A 7,863-nucleotide genomic window follows, 5' to 3' on the forward strand; every position below is an offset into this window, starting at 1 on the left:
ATTGGGCATCACTGATTAGCGCTGCTGCAGTGAGCAGGTCAGTGAAAATGGCAAAGAAAGATGGAGATAGTGAGCTGTTGTGTGAATCTTTGTGGTGTGAGCCCGTCTGTGTACCATTCTCTTACTCAATGGGAGACTGCCTCTCCAACACCAAATCTGTGTAGGGTGCTGAATAAAATGTCATATGTATTTTACTTATACATAATTTAATTATATGTATGGGATATATGTTGATTTTGAGGCCTTGATAAGTCAAAATGTTACAAAGTATGATGCTATGGACCAACTTTTGTACTTTTAATGAAAGGTTTTTATCTAGAAAAGTAAAGCAAAGGCTACACCTCATAAAAGTAGTCTATAAATACCTTTAAATTGTCATTCAGGACAAAATTATTTTCATTGTTATTTTTTATGTGAACCTGTCTTACATTTGCTTGATAGCTAGGTGTAGAAAACAGCTATAAAACTGATAATACTTTGTTAGCGCTATTTTAAATGTTACTCGTCACTTTTGTATAACGTTTTCAGTAGAAGATGAGTAGTTGTACCTTTCAGGTTTTTAAATAACCCTTTAGCAAGTAGTTAACATCCACCCATTCCCATTGAACGCGACATCATTCCAAAACGTTGCAAAACCGTCGCTTCCGCTTTGCAGACGTAGCCGCCGGGAACGCGCAGGCGGTTTTGAACGCCCCCTGGTTCTCATTGTGCAGCCGAGGAAACATCGGAAGGTTTCGACGACGTTGGTATGAAATGGCAGAAACTGCCTGGGTCGCGGAAGCACTGAGACTAGGTTGCGTAGAAGCTACACATGTATCTTGCGGTGTTCCCAGCCTGCTAGTGTGACGAAACGGGAGTGTAACCGGAGGGAAGAAAGGGATTAAAGCGCTGTTTTCCTCCTAAACACCGTCCAGCTTGTGTCTCCGGCAGCAGGCAGCGAGTGGCGACTGCGGGGTCGACACTGTTGGAATTAACCAGAGAGGGGTGAGCTCGACATATGGATTTTTTTTCTCCCACTGAGACATGTTTGACGTGTTATTGTCAACTGCTGGGAGGGGAACGGACAAATGTGGGTCACACACGTTACTCTAAATAGGTGTCACCATAACGTATAGGGTGACCAGCACCACAGCAGGCAGGACAGGTCTGGCCTAAATGGTACAAGGCAACCAGAGTGAGCGGCTACACTGGGAAGTATACCTATCCATGTCATTAGCACAGCTTACACCGCCAAGCGTGAACCGGGTGGTGTCACAGAGGTATAAAAGTATCAGGCTCAGACTGCAGTCTTTGTGCTTGTGTGTGTTTTTAATGTGATGATTTAACCTGCAGATTGACAAATGTACTCCTTTTTTTGCCAGTTGCATCAGTGTGAGAGCATTTCTTAGCTCCTGTCTTTATTATAAACAGGGATGAGATCAGAGGATTGTGTGTTTCTTATCTAACACACGAGATTATTAGCTGTATTAAGAATTTTATTATATGGCCAAAGTTGGGTTAGGCAGAAATCACCCCAGGTTGCAGCTTGTGCACTCAATATGTGCATCTTGGTTACACTGAAGTGCTTCTGTCGTCATATTTGGGCGATGCAGCTCTCACAGTGCACTGCACATTGCTAGCGGGGCTTTTGGGAACAACCTGCCAAGAGGACAGGGATGGTCAGGCCAAAAGATCCAAGAAATCTGATTCCTGCACCAAAAGCAAAAGGTAGCCTGCAGAGCCAGGATTATGAATCCACATCGAGCCCACTCTGACATCTTGATACTGAAATGTCCGAGGGATTATAAGCCTCTTAACTTGTGAATTTTACCATGGTTTCAGCTGATTTGTGTTGTCTTTTTGTGACAACTGTTTGTATCTAGACACCCATCAGCAGGCCATTTTATTAGTAGACACAAGTGTGTAGCATCATTTTTTTTGGAGAGTGGAGTCATTGTTTGACATAAAACCAGTCATCACGGTAGCGATGCAGTGCTCGTCCTGCTTTAATTCTTCTGCTGGGACCAGCCCTAACACAAATACAACAATTAACCCAGCACGTCACAGTTCAAACAGTCACAGCTGAGAGCAGAGACGGTTGTGCCTCTCTGCACTTTTAGATTATGGACACAAAAGGTTGGTCCATATTGCTTTGTTTTTGCCTCCAGAGGCCCTAATATCATATACATTAACCTAAATAAATTAAGCTTCTTAAAAGAAGGGCCCAGAATTTCTGAGCAGGAAACGGAAACAATCATTTTTTTGTATATTATGAATTGTGACACGTCCTCTTCGTTATCTGCAACATTTTACCCACTGCTCCGGTCGTCTTTGTTGTTTTCAGACGTCGTCTGTGATTTGACATCGCTGTCACAGTGTTTGCTACTACAGTATTAAATAGTAATGTTAGACTGTTATCAGTTATGTTTACATACTTGGGTTGTGGACGTGCAGTCTCATATAATGCATTTATTTACTGTAAACAGCATGCTGATAAGACACTTAAGCGGAGCCAGTTTAAAAATGCTAAACTAGCCGACAGGGTGGGGGGAAAATCCAGTCTGTCAGCAGCTTATCCAGCTGCCTGGTTCGGTACCTGTAGATTGTCACCATTCTAAAATTTTCATCATCATCCATGAGCTGAACTTCTTATATGTTGGCGACAACAATGATGATGCTACCTGCAGGTCCTAATTGAAATAGGCTTTCAGGCTGTCAAACAGTGCACTCTTCAGTTTGTAGGAATATTTTGTGTTTGACCAGGCGTTTCCTCAGATTAGATGTATTGCCTTGTATTGAATTTTGAGCTACAAATAATGCAGAAAGCACTATTTTGAAAATGGAATCACACCTGAGACTGCTTTCTGCTTTCCACTGCCTCCTTTTCGGCGCATGGTGTTCTTCTAAACGTCGCGGAGGTGGCATCGGATGCTTTGGGTCCCTTTGTTGTTCTAACCCATTTTTTTTTTTAAATTTATTTATTTTAAAGTCAAGCCTTATGTTGTCTCACACATTAAAAGAATAATTCCCAGTGTCATCCTCAGAGTGAAGATTACAGCTCATTAACTCTGGTATCAGATTATTATTTGATACTGGCAGATACCTAAAGCCAAGGTATTGGTATCCTATCAGCACTGGAAAAAGCTGAATGAGCAGATCCCCAGTCTGGAGCCTAGGGGATGGGTCTATTTACTGGTATTATAGCATGTGCCCCTCTGCTTTATAGATTGGTTAAGCTTTTCTTGTGGTGTGTTTCCTGTCTGCTACCATGAGGCATGTGATACTCACACAAATTAACTGCCTGGGGTTTTTTTTGTTGTTGTTTTTCTTTTTTTAAAATTTAGGTTTTTCTTATTCAGAGTATTGTCAATTACTTGATCAGCAGTTTGTCAGACAGCTTGAAATCTAGGCCAAGATTACAGGAAGTTTAACAATAAACCCCCCGTGGTTTGTGTCTGCAGATGGCCATGAGAGAAGTGTCATTCAGGGCCTTCATTGGTACCAGAATTTGGCACTGAATAAGGCCTTGTGAGCTCTTATCAGCAGCAGCTACTTTGGCTGAGTGCGAGCGCTTTGAAGATAAAAAGCGATACTGCTGGTGGAATCGACTGTGGTCACCCAGATAACTTGGAACTGTTTGATATTTGCAAGAATTTCGCGTTTATGGTTTTTCTTTTCTGGGTGAAACGGAACAAAGGTAGACAAGATGGGAAAAGAAGGATCAGCTCCCAGCAGTGACAGCGTGATGGACAGCTGTGTGGGAGAATATCTGGACAGGAGCGGCAGTTCAGAAGCCATATCTGCTACTTTTTGACACAGTTATCTGTTTAGTTCTGTCTGGCTGTCAGAGACCTTATTTGCCCACCACCAGTGTGTCAGTGGATGGCAGTAGCTGTGCCACATGTGCTTAATTTGAATTCTGATACAGCTGCAACTTTCATGTGCCACATGTGTTTATAAAAGCGGGTTGATGGGTTTAAAAATACTGTAGTGCTGTAGTATTGTCATTTATTTTCAGATTAGCATGTACAAACGAATCCTAATTGATAACTGAGCCAGTTGTCAAAAAACCTGCGCCACTGCTATGGCAATTTTTCTTTAAGAGATGTCTTAAACCTTAGTTCTACTGAGCTGCTTCAGTATGTTTTCACATGTGTAAAAACATTTATCATTAAGAGCAGGATAATAACATACATTAGCTAATTAAATGGTTGGAGCTGGTGTCTTAAGAAAACATCCCTGATGCTTGGGCCTGGCAGAGCGTTCAAAAGCCAGCCTGGCTGTGGTGAGAGCAGCTTACACTCGGAGTCCTGCTTGGTTTTCATCTGGAAAACTGCAGAATCTTACCTGTACAGACTAAATAATTAATAAGCTAGTTTAACAGCTTCTTGCACAGTTAAATATTTCCTGATTCATGTTGAGACAGAAATGATTGCTTCTTTTTTTTTCCCCATTCAGTTATATGTAGATCTTGGCCCGTCTTACCTTTGTGGTCGTCTAGGTTTGTGCTGTTGTGATTATAATTTCTTATTCAAGTGGTTCAAACCTACCTGTGTAGGTTGACTTGATTTGCAGCTCCACAATTCCTTTACATAGATTATTTTATTTTCATGCAGGCTTCCACACATGCACGATTCGCTGCTTTCTAACAACTGAGGTTGATGGGGCTGATAGCTTGATACACTCCATCAGATTGCTGAGTTCCATCTTAAAAGGAAGCTGGGGATTTACCTGTCTCACAGGGATCCTGAAAACCTTTGCACTGCTCTTCCTTCACATAGGAGAAATGATCATGTACCATTTGTTTAGACATACTCTTTGCAGCGCTGGGATAGAGCTACACATACTAAGTAAAACAGAGCTTGAATACGCCCTCTCCCTCCTGTGTGGCCTATATTTGATATGCTAAATGACTTTTTCTGAAAAGCGTGTCCAGGAGTGTTTTGCATGGTATTTCTGGTCTGTGCGCAGAAGGATACCTCTGGCAAATAAAGCTGACATTTTTGCTTTGTGGTGGATGCGGCTAAATGTTGTACATGAAAGAAGCTGAGCTCATTTGGATTGAATGGGGAACTGAATATGAAAGCGACGTGGAGGCCTCAGAGTATTCGCTGTCAAAGTTACGCTAGACATAATTGTTCTAGTAAATTCTTGCATAGTTGCTATAGTAGTCTAATTAAATGATTGAAAACTGAATCCTTAAAACCATTGCTGTTTCATACTTAACTTCATTTAAGAGCTGCTTTGAAGAAACATACTGATGACAATTTCTTTTCCTTTGATTCAACAAAAGCTGGTCAGCTGGCAGTTTTACTGTCGCCTTGGTAGTCGGCAGCATGCAAAGTGAGAAAAATTAAATATCTTCATAGGTCCATCTAGCTGAACTGGATAATTTAAATTATTAAAACAAACTAGTGGGGCTTTACACAGTGAGACCTGACCTGAGCATTATGATGATGATGAGATAGCCTTTATTTGTCAGTTGCAGTTGCTCACAACCGAGATGACAGACCTTGCCAACCGTACATACAATACACAAACATCACATTGGGGAGACAGGTCAGGCCAGGTAGCAAGGGGGAAAAAAAACATCGAAATGTGTTACACAAAAGGATAATACAGGAATGCACAGATATCAACACTAGGGATGGGTATTGATAAGATTTTCATGATTCCGATTCCATTTTTGATTCTGTTTAACGATTCGATTCTTTAACGATTCTCTTATCGATTCTTTAAAAAAAAAAAAAAAAAAAAGGAGAACACTAAGGTCGATTAGCTTAGAACTTTTGTTTTATATCTTCTCTTTGAACAAGATAGAAATTTATGAGTAACATGGCCTTACAAACCCAACAGTGACATCTTAAGAGATCCACAGCCTACGGCTCTTCAATGGGGTGTCACAGGGTCCCCAGGAAAAAAAATTGTAAATGTAAAATAAAAAAATAAATATTCTTCTGTAGCAATTACACAAGAATATCCAGTAATGTCCCTGCCTACAATTAAACACATTCACTTACCGAAAATCAGGGCATCTGTTGTGGCAAATGGGTGCAAGCCTTTTACCACAAACTTAGTCACTGCTCGGTGACATTCGTCTATCCTGGCCTGAAAGGAGACGCTACCGGTAGACTGCAGCGAGAACTGCCAGCATCTGAGCCAGACTCTGTCTGTCTCTCTCATCATGGTCACCTAAATGCACAGCAATGGCAGGTTTTGTAATAAGACAGATCGCGCTAACATAATATGCACTGTTAGTTGATTATTTATCCGCCGCATTAACGGGAGAGGACGTGCAAACGTTACCGCTGCTGCTGGGTTGAGATTCACGAGTCCGGAGCGGAATTAAAAACACGACATTCATTTAAGGTCATCGCGTGTTTTGTGAGCAAATGCTTTTGCATATTCGTAGTGTTTCCTCCCTTAAATGAAATATCTACTTTGCAAGTATTGCAAGTTGCCCTGTTGTCATCCGTTCTCGTAAAGTGTAATCAAACTTTTGAGCGTTTGAGCCGCTTAGGCGCCGTGTTTCCTGCCAGGTAAATGACGCTCCGCAACGTGGTGACGTCATTCAGGGCGACTGGAACTGAATGACGTCAGTGAAACAGTGGGAGCCGGTTCTCAACAAGAACCAGGTTTCGATACCCATCTCTAATCAACACACCATAACACAATAAAACACAGACAAGCAACATGGGAGAGTATTCCAGTGTGTACAGCTGATCTGGGAGCGCTGCAATCTTCGATTGCGCCTCCAGCTGATCCGTTGTCCACATTGGATGGGAGGTAAGCAGGAGGCGTTGGATTCGGGGGAGGGAGGGTGATAGTGAGGGCGTGTCAGTATCAGTGTACATGTTTCGTGTGTGTGCATGTGTGTATCCCGTGTTCAGCTGAGAGAAAGTGTCACCACGCCCGGTTAAGCGAAGGTCAACAGTCTCCAGTGGACCCAGGTGGCCTTGAAGGAGGGACAAAGAGTTCTGACAACAATCCTGTTATCATGGGAAGAATTTGTTGTTCCAGTCAGCTTCAACCTTGACAGGCCTTCAGCTGGCGCCGGGGGGGCCGCATGAGTGAAGATGATGAATGTTTTTGTTTAGTGCGAACAACTGCATCCAATTTTTACAGTTGGTCTAATGTCCATCACTGGTCACCAATTATCTTAATTCCCGTTGTTCTTCTCCAAGATTTTATCCATATTGCGTTCAAAACACAGTCTGAGTACTCAAAGCCCTGCTATCGTCTATCATGTCTGCCAGACTTATGGGATTTTGAACAGCTGTAGTCGCTTCTTGTTCTTCGATAAGCCAGCTCCAATCAGCCCGAACTCTGTTATCCTGGTTCCAAATTGGTAGATGTCGTTCATTGTCCTCCATCGAGAGTGTCGCCAGACACACGACGCAACCGACCATCGAGTATCCGGCAGCAAATGTCTCCGCAGGACAATCGGGCTCTCCCAAGCCTAGCAGGGTGTCAATTCCATTACAGGAGCAGTTGATCAAATCCATAATTCTTTAGGTTTTAGAGAACAAGACTGGGAAACTCTTTGAGGGTTAGAGTTAGACGAGACTAGACAAACACATAGAAGCAGCAGCAGGGAAGATAAGGGAGGGAGAGGGAGAAAGATGTGTCCACCTCTTCCGAGAGCCAAAGAGGGTTATGAACCCAATCCAGCATGTAGTTGAGCCAAAGAGACCAGTGCAAAGAGAGAGATCCTAAACACAAGAATAACCAAAACAATCTGACTGTGTGGTTTAAAGACACACGAGTTAAAAGGTGCATTTGGTTTAATTTGGTTTAGTCTGTGGACTGAAAAAGACAGGGACCATTGGGCTTCTTATCTGCACTCAGTTCAAACGCCTGCATCACTGATGGTATGGGCTGCAT

General features: G+C 42.5%; 1 protein-coding gene across 3 annotated transcripts in view; it reads left to right on the forward strand.

The window, feature by feature from the left end:
• The first annotated feature begins 696 nt into the window (after positions 1–696).
• mapk8b (mitogen-activated protein kinase 8b) overlaps positions 697–7,863 on the forward strand; it is a 37,625-nt gene continuing 30,458 nt past the window's right edge. For all 3 annotated transcript variants that reach the window (XM_086302979.1, XM_086302978.1, XM_086302980.1), the window contains exon 1: positions 697–984. The gene's annotated coding sequence lies outside the window, so the exon portion shown is untranslated. The remainder of the gene's footprint in view (positions 985–7,863) is intronic.

Source organism: Aulonocara sp. 'chitande type north' Nkhata Bay, linkage group LG8, assembly GCF_057382095.1.
Source record: "Aulonocara sp. 'chitande type north' Nkhata Bay isolate Kocher_YH1m ecotype deep benthic linkage group LG8, A_spYH_male_GT1.1, whole genome shotgun sequence".
NCBI lineage: Eukaryota > Metazoa > Chordata > Actinopteri > Cichliformes > Cichlidae > Aulonocara > Aulonocara sp. 'chitande type north' Nkhata Bay.